At 41.0% G+C, this 7,990-nt stretch overlaps 1 pseudogene across 1 annotated transcript in view; it reads right to left on the minus strand.

Moving 5' to 3' along the window:
• LOC311627620 (large ribosomal subunit protein uL11-like) overlaps window positions 1–7,768 on the minus strand; it is a 40,119-nt pseudogene extending 32,351 nt beyond the window's left edge. Inside the window, exon 1 of the transcript in view lies at window positions 7,630–7,768. The product of the transcript in view is annotated as a large ribosomal subunit protein uL11-like (transcript). The remainder of the gene's footprint in view (window positions 1–7,629) is intronic.
• Between the last annotated feature and the right edge of the window lie 222 nt (window positions 7,769–7,990).

Below are 7,990 nucleotides of genomic sequence, written 5' to 3' on the forward strand. Positions count from 1 at the left end.
TTTACAGAGAGGAAGGGAGAGGGATAGAAAGCTAGAAACATCAATAAGAGAAAAACATTGATCAGCTGCCTCCTGCACACCTCCACTGGGGATGTGCCCACAACCAAGGTACATGCTCTTGAGCGGAATCAAACTGGGGACCCATCTGTCTGCAAGGCGATGCTCTATCCACTAAGCGAAACCGGTTAGGGTTGGGTTAATTCTTAAAAGCAATCATTTCAGACACATGTAGAGACATGGTATGATTTAATTTTTGTGCTAAAAAACTCAGTTTGATAACAATGAGGAAGTTTAGTGTGTGTGGGGGGTGGTGGTGGGGGGAAGGGTTAGGTGGTTTTTATATTTCAATTAAGATTTTTTTTAATGGTATTTCAAATAGGTCCTGAACCACAATAGGGCCAATTGAATAAAAAGAAGGGACAAGATTAGAGTTAGTAAGAATCAATGGAATTTGGTTATATATACCCTTATTAACAGGGCACTTGACCAAAGTCAGGTTGGGTCAATATATGAGAAGTTTTTCTACCTGTATTACTCTCTTTTTTTTCTTGCTTCCCATCAAACAGGTTTTGCTGGTGCCGGTCGCCTCAGGGAGGTATGGGACAAAGAGAGAATAGACACAGCCAACATACTTTTGTTCCTTGTTTCTCAAAAGTCTAAGATTTAGGAGAATTTGGGGGAGTCTGTAGAGTTGGTAAAAAGGAGTAGGAAGCATGGAAATGACTTGGTATTAAAAACCAAACCAAAGGATTTCCCCTTTCACCAGAAGGAAGAGATCAGAAGAACTTTGCTGAGTGAGTCTTTCCTGAAGTGTAGGCTGCCATGTTGGCCAGTGCTGCAATTGTATGATATCCTGACTGAGGTGGACATTCCTGCTCTCCGGGAAGTGGCAAGACCAGAGAGAAAGGGCTACAGGACGAATTCTTGTGGGTGGAACTAAGGGCAGATTTGAGACAAGAAGTCTGTGCCCCAATGTGGTGCCCAAGAAACAGAGACCCACTGTATTTGAGGGGATTGTGTGGACAGGGACAGCAAATATTCTGGCAGAAATGTTTACTGAGGATGGGTGAGAAAAGCTTGATGAGAATGGGAGCTCCAAATACAAATTGAAATGCTTTATAGAAAGAGAGAGAGAGAGAGAGAGAGAGAGAGAGAGAGAGAGAGAGAGAGAGAGAGAGTTTTATTTCTTTCCCACCTGAGTTTGAAGACTGGGCTTTATACATATTATAACATACATTTTGGGGGTTTAAAAGAATTATATTCCTTATGTTCTTCTTCTTTTTTTTTTTTTATTTATCTGGAAAAGAGAGTAGCAAGAAATGTGAGTAAATGAAGGAAAAGCAATTTTAGGTAAAAAATAAAATAAATAAGAAAGAAAAAACACGTATTAAGATTCTTTAGCAAGGACCAAGCATATTATAAGAGTTTTTCTCATCTGGCAGGTTTTTTTTTTTGGGGGGGGGGTCGTGTTGGAGGGGGGTGTCTCTTTCTAAACAATGCAACAGATCTGTGTAAAATGCTTTGTATTTTATCCTCTCCAGAGAATTAAAAAATAACTGTGCTTTTCTTGTGTATCAGTCTCTGTTTGGAACTCTTTCTTTGTAAGTGAATAATTCATGGTAAAGAGAATCTTCTCGTTGCCCATTTGTCTTCCTTCTGGATGATGCTCTCTGCGGTGGGTGGGGTCATCTGTCACCAAGTGTGCACAGGGGAGGAAGTGGCCCTTCCACTATCAGAGTGACTAGAACTTCCTGGGATTGCTGACACTGCGGGTCACAGTTACATACACCTCCTATCACCTGTCCTTTAGTGTCACCATTCCCTTCTCATAGTCTGACTTTACTGCAAATGATAACCCCAGTTTTGCACAAACCCTTTAAAGCAGAACTCTTGTTCTGCTTCTGTCATCTCTTTCTTCCTAGTTTTTATGTTGTGTGTGATACTCCAAACACACTGCTGAAGGCGCCTTCCTACTTCTGAACCATCTATAAATGGTGGCTTTGATTGTAGTGTCTATCCCAAGGTCTGGGAGACATCCAGGCTGGTTGACACCCACAAACATTGATTATCTTATCTGCAAGACCTGGGGGCATATGGGCTGCTTCTTAATCCACTTTGGAAACAGTTTGCATGCTTAAATGTAGTTATTCTGTCCACTGTTGTTGCATTACTCTGGTTTCTCATTGTACACTTGATTATTTTTAAGAACTTTCATGTACTTACATAGGAGTATGTGATAAACAACAGTAAAACACTTTTAAGTTAGTTTGAAGTGTCAATTCACTATTGATTTAGATATTCTTATTGATGAAAAACTCTTACAGCTTTACAGACTTTTCAAAAACATAGTTTGTGACCTAGCTGTGTTTCCAGCTTCTTCAGTGGTTTTACAGATTTTTCTGTAGAATTTTAGAATTCCATCTGAAGTCACTGAGTACCAAGTTTCAAGAAGGAAAGATGGTCTTTCTCTTTCCTTTCCTTTCCTTTCCTTTCCTTTCCTTTCCTTTCCTTTCCTTTCCTTTCCTTTCCTTTCCTTTCCTTTCCTTTCCTTTCCTTTCCTTTCCTTTCCTTTCCTTTCCTTTCCTCTCCTCTCCTCTCCTCTCCTCTCCTCTCCTCTCCTCTCCTCTCCTCTCCTCTCCTCTCCTCTCCTCTCCTCTCCTCTCCTCTCCTCTCCTCTCCTCTCTTCTCTTCTCTTCTCTTCTCTTCTCTTCTCTTCTTTTCTCTTCTCTTCTCTTCTTCTTTTCTTTTCCCTTCCTTCCTTCCTTCCTTCCTTCCTTCCTTCCTTCCTTCCTTCCTTCCTTCCTTCCTTCCTTCTATAAACAAATATTTATTGAGCACCTCCTGTGTGTCAGGTGCTATTGTAAGAACCTAGGATCATGTTGAACAAGGTAGACCAGGTCCTCCCTTTTGGAACTTATACAGGAGATAGATAATATATAATGGAACTAAGTGATAGAATGCAGGTAAAGCACTTACCACAAGCTCTGGTATGTAATAAGTGCTCAATAAACATTATAATTGTTTATTTTAACTTCTGTAGTTATCAGATATTCTTAACAGTGGCTGGACTATCCCTTTGGCATTCACTGTTTGGGGTCAGGCTTCCTGTAGTTGTTGCACTTTTAGATAAGGTCATTAATTTCATCAACCTCAGAAACTGTCTGGGTGGCTGACATCAGGAGAGAATCTGTTTTGGAGGAAGTCTGGCCTGCTGCATGCTCTGAGTCTAAGTTGAGGGACATATTGCCAGTAGCCACTTCCTGTTGCCCTGCAGACACTTTTCCATCTTCTAGAATGCATCATTACAACTTCTTTCTTCACATTCCCCTCTATCATTAATGTGATATGTCAAAACAAGATGCAACACATCAATCATTCCTTGGAGGAATTCAATAGCAGTTTTTGTGAGTAATGGAAATGATTACCAGGTTGATAGTGAACTTACTATTGGCTGTCTGATATGACAGTTTTCTCACATGGTAGCAAGTGTTAAATGAACCTGAAAAGAAAACTGAGATGCCAGTGTAAGTAGCAATGGAGGGTAAGAATTTACTCATAAAGCTATGACTTATAACTAAACATTTTTCACTCTTGTGAGTATCTAAGGATCTAGATGGAAAAAATATCAACTAAGACTTCTTAGAACATGTACTAGGACCCGCTGCCTATTCTCTAATTCATGGGTATTAAAATTAAGGGGCAGGTACCTTGTAGGGTTTATCTGATATCTCAACTTTCATCTCCACTTTTTCAATAAATAAGATTGTCATTTTTTATATAGTCAAGAAGGAACATTTAAAAATATTTTCATCTGTTATCATCATCTATACTAATAAAAGAGTAATATGCTAATTAGACCAGAAGTCTTCCAGACATCCTTCTGGACAAAGCCATGGTGGCTGGAGCCTAGGCAGAGGCAGTTAGGGAGAGCAGTTAGGGGTGATCAGGCCAGCAGGGGAGGGCACTTGGAGGTGATCAGGCCGGCAGAGTGGGGGTGGGAGTGGGGGCCACTCAGGCCAGATGGGGAAGCAGTTGGGAGCGAGCAGGCTGGCGGGGGTGCAGTTGGGGGTGAACAGGCCAGTAGGCAGAGTGGTTAGGGGCCATCAGGCAACAGGCAGGTGAGTATTTAGGAGCCAGTGGTCCCGGATTGCAAGAGGGATGTCCCCTGAGGGGGTTCGAGATTGGAGAGGGTGCAGGCTGCGCTGAGGAACATCCTTCCCGTGCAAGAATTTCATGCACTGGGCCACTAGTCCTATATAATAAAATGCTAATATGCAAATAGACTGAACAGCCAGATGACTGGTTGCTATGACATGCATTGACCATGCATTGTTCAACACAGGAGCTGCTCTCTGGTGGTCACTGTGCTCCCACGGAGGAGTGCTGCTCAGCCAGAAGTTCTGAGTCAGGCTCCCAGCTGGCAAGTGCAGCAGCAGTGGTAGGAGCCTCTCCTGCCTCTGCAATAATGCTAAGAATGTCCGAGCAGGCCTAAGCCATCAGTCGGACACCCCCAAAAGGCTCCCAGACTGCAAGAGGGCACAGGCCAGGCTGAGAGACTCCTCTTCCCCCGAGTGCATGAAGTTTGTGCACTGGGCCTCTAGTCATTTAATGAAAGAAAAGGTATTTTATATACCAAAAAGATAGAAAAGGCACATTCTTGGAATAAAGAGCAGTTTTACAAATGAATAAAATTAATTTTATAAAAGAATGTTGAACTAGACCTATGTTTCCCAATGTCTATTGTGGCCTACAAGACAATTTTAGGTCAACTATGAATGACTACATTTTAAATGTTAGGTGTTTTAATGTGGATTAGGATTAAATAACCCGCACTTTAACACAATACTATTATACATTATACTATATTATATTCAAAATAGCAGTTTATTTCCCTTTGCATATAAGCTTTTGCCAACAAACAAAAATTAGAGCCAATTGAAAGAAAAAATATGAAGGCTATTAGAATATAGATTACTTGCAGATGTAACAAAGTTACTGTGTAATGCCTGATGTTTAGAACCAGGCCGAGAGCAGTTAGGGGTGAGGCGGTTGGGGGCAATCGCACTGCCCAGTCCAGTGCCCACGGTTTGATGAATGACTTCACAACTTGGTCCTCGTGGCAATAATAACAGCAACGAGGTTGCAACCCCGGGGCTCCCATTCTCCAGGCTGCGGATTGCCTTGGCTTGGATTTGATTTTAGAACCCTACTCTTTTTCTCAATAAAGCTCTTCTGGCCTCCACGTTTGGTTTTATCTTGCCCCATTTTTTTTCTTTCATTAAATATTTATTTTCTTCAGTCCCTTAACGTGGGAAAAGAGTAAACCTAATAGTGGTTTGTCGAAGTACGTACACTCTCTCTCCACAATGAAGCATTACCACTAACCAGGATGATTCGTCTTCATCCTTCATTAGAGGGTGTTATTCGCTGAAGTGCTTTATGGCCAGAGAAACTTGCTGGCCTTGCAGATTCTGTTTGGGATGGTACTGAATCAAATGTGTTCTTGATGCAGAGATAAATCATGCCTGAGACTTCCTTGGTTGAATTTGTGTTAATTCCTAAAACTAGCTAACAAGAAAGATGAAAACTTACTAAGAAGACATGGTAGTCTGTGGGCGCTCTAGTTCCGAGATGGTTTCTCATGAAATATACCTTACCTTAAATACATACTTAAATAATTAAAAGAGTTTTTTTTTCTTTGCAATGAAACTGAAAACTGAAGTGTATGAGAAGATGAGGGCCTATTTTTGATGACAACACTTTTAAAACGTTTTATAGGGCAGTAAAGGAAGGCAGAACCACACTGGTAAAAAATCAGTAAGAACTGCATCTAGGACTTTTTGCTAAGCTGCATTCTTCCCTATAGATTACAGCCTGTGTTTCTTGATATAATTTAAAAAATGATTTCAAAGATCCTATCCCAATTTATTTGCAGGTGATTCACATTTATTCCTCAATGTGATTTTGATGATAATGCTCTAGAGATAAAAATAATGACTATTTATTAAAGCACCCATATGCTAGGCACTGGTACTATATACATTGTACGTATTTCATTTAGTTCTCAACATGAGAACAAGAAATGAGTATTAGTATTTCCATTTTTACAAAGAGAAAAATAGGCTAATTAACATCTCTAAAATGGCACAATTAGGATTTTAATTTGGTTTGTTTCTGTTTGCAAAGCCTGTACTTTTAACTATTATGCTGCTCCTACAAAGGCTTTAGCCAGAGAAAAGCAAGGGCAGGATAGATCAAGTTGAGTTATAGCTGAAACCCTGGTCCTTGCTGGAAGTAAGAGATTGGATAGTGAATGATAAATAAATAAAATTGTAAGAAATGGATATTGCCAATCCTGGGTGACCTTCCTTTTGAAAGATGATGTGGATAAGAGTTCTGTGGACTGGTTAACCTTTCTCTTTCCCCTGATCTCACTCTTCTTGAATTGGAAAGAGTATTTAAGATATCATTAATAACCTACTCTTAGTTACTCACTTTCTGTTTTAAATAGCCCAATATGTCATGGTAGATAAAATGTTAGGAAGATTTAGCCCTGAAGAAACTTTGGATCCAGAAATTAAAGATGGACCCCATTTTTCTCTACCTCCTTGCTCAGGAATGTATGAATAACTTGAGCTATTAAGCTTTTATGAGAATGAATGGAGATCATTTCAGTTTTGACAAAAGATGTAAGATCAGAGTCCTAGGAAAAGAGATGGAAGGAACAGTTACTCTGAGAATGAATCCTAATAAAAGAGTAATATTAATAGATCCAAATTAAGATCAGTAGGCCTTGATATTTCAGCATCTTGCTTGTAGTAATGGGAAAGGTAAATGGAAATTATTATTGCTCAGGTTGGATCAGGGGGAAAGTGAATTGGAAAAAAGAAAGGGGAACATTTGTACTCACCACTCTGTTTCTGTAATCTTGGGTTTAGGTGGCTTACCTGAGGCTCTGATCACACTAGCAACCAATGATTATAGAAAGGAGAGAAAATCTGGGCTTACTCTGATGTTGAGGTAGGCCACATGCTTCTAGGAAAGTGATGGGTTCCCACAATGTATTAGCAACCCTACCTTGAGAATCAGGGTCAATTACTCCCACTGATATGGGCCCTCATTTTTTGCCAGCTGGTTTCTGAGATGAGGAAACTTGAAGTAACTGGGCATCAGCCGTAGATTAAAGTTTAGCGTAAGCTTTCCTCTTCTGGGAAAACAGGTTCTCTAGGGTCACAAACCTTGCAAGTTGGTCAACTGAAATCCTTTGTTCTTAGACCTCTGAATTCTATGTATTAGAGACTTGGCAGCATATCATGGTCGTCAACGTAGGGAGTATTCTGCCCTCTAGATGATGGTGCGCCTCCGAGCTGCAGCTCAGCTGCATCTGGTCTCTCATGCTGATGCTAGTGGGTAGTGTGGCAAGTGAAAGAACTGGCATCGTTATGTGCCCTCTGTTACATCTTCCCTTTAAAGCGGGCCTCCTAGCCTGAAGCAGTATTTTGCAGTGAAATGTGTTGGTGGTTTTAAGGTCCTCTATGCCTGAAGGCAGTGGTGCTGGCTGAGGTCCTGCTGGCAGGATGGGCAAACTCATCCCTGGAACACATATCATCTCCCGTCAAGATGAATTACTGCCCCTTACAGGCTGGAAAAGGCTCCATGTAATCAACTTGCTATCAAGTAGCTGCTTGATCTCTGGAGGGTATGGTGGTGTGTCAGGCCTCCTTGTTGGCCTCTGTTTCTCACAGGTTGGACACTCAGCAACAGCCATAGCTACATCAAGCCCTCACGAGAGGGAAATCATGCTTCTGGGCGTCATCACTTTAATGATGGCAGCGTGGTAGTTGATTACAGGCTGGTTTACGTCATTTGGTCTATTTGGTTATTCTCTTTCTCAAGATGGTTGCTGTCCAAAGGGCATCGTCATGCAACGCAATGCTGTGATAATCATCTATAAGTTCTTCCTTATACCTTTTGTTCCTGTTCCTCAAAT

This window comes from Pipistrellus hanaki, assembly GCF_964339955.1.
Source record: "Pipistrellus hanaki genome assembly, chromosome: 9".
In the NCBI taxonomy this organism is placed as follows: Eukaryota; Metazoa; Chordata; class Mammalia; order Chiroptera; family Vespertilionidae; genus Pipistrellus; species Pipistrellus hanaki.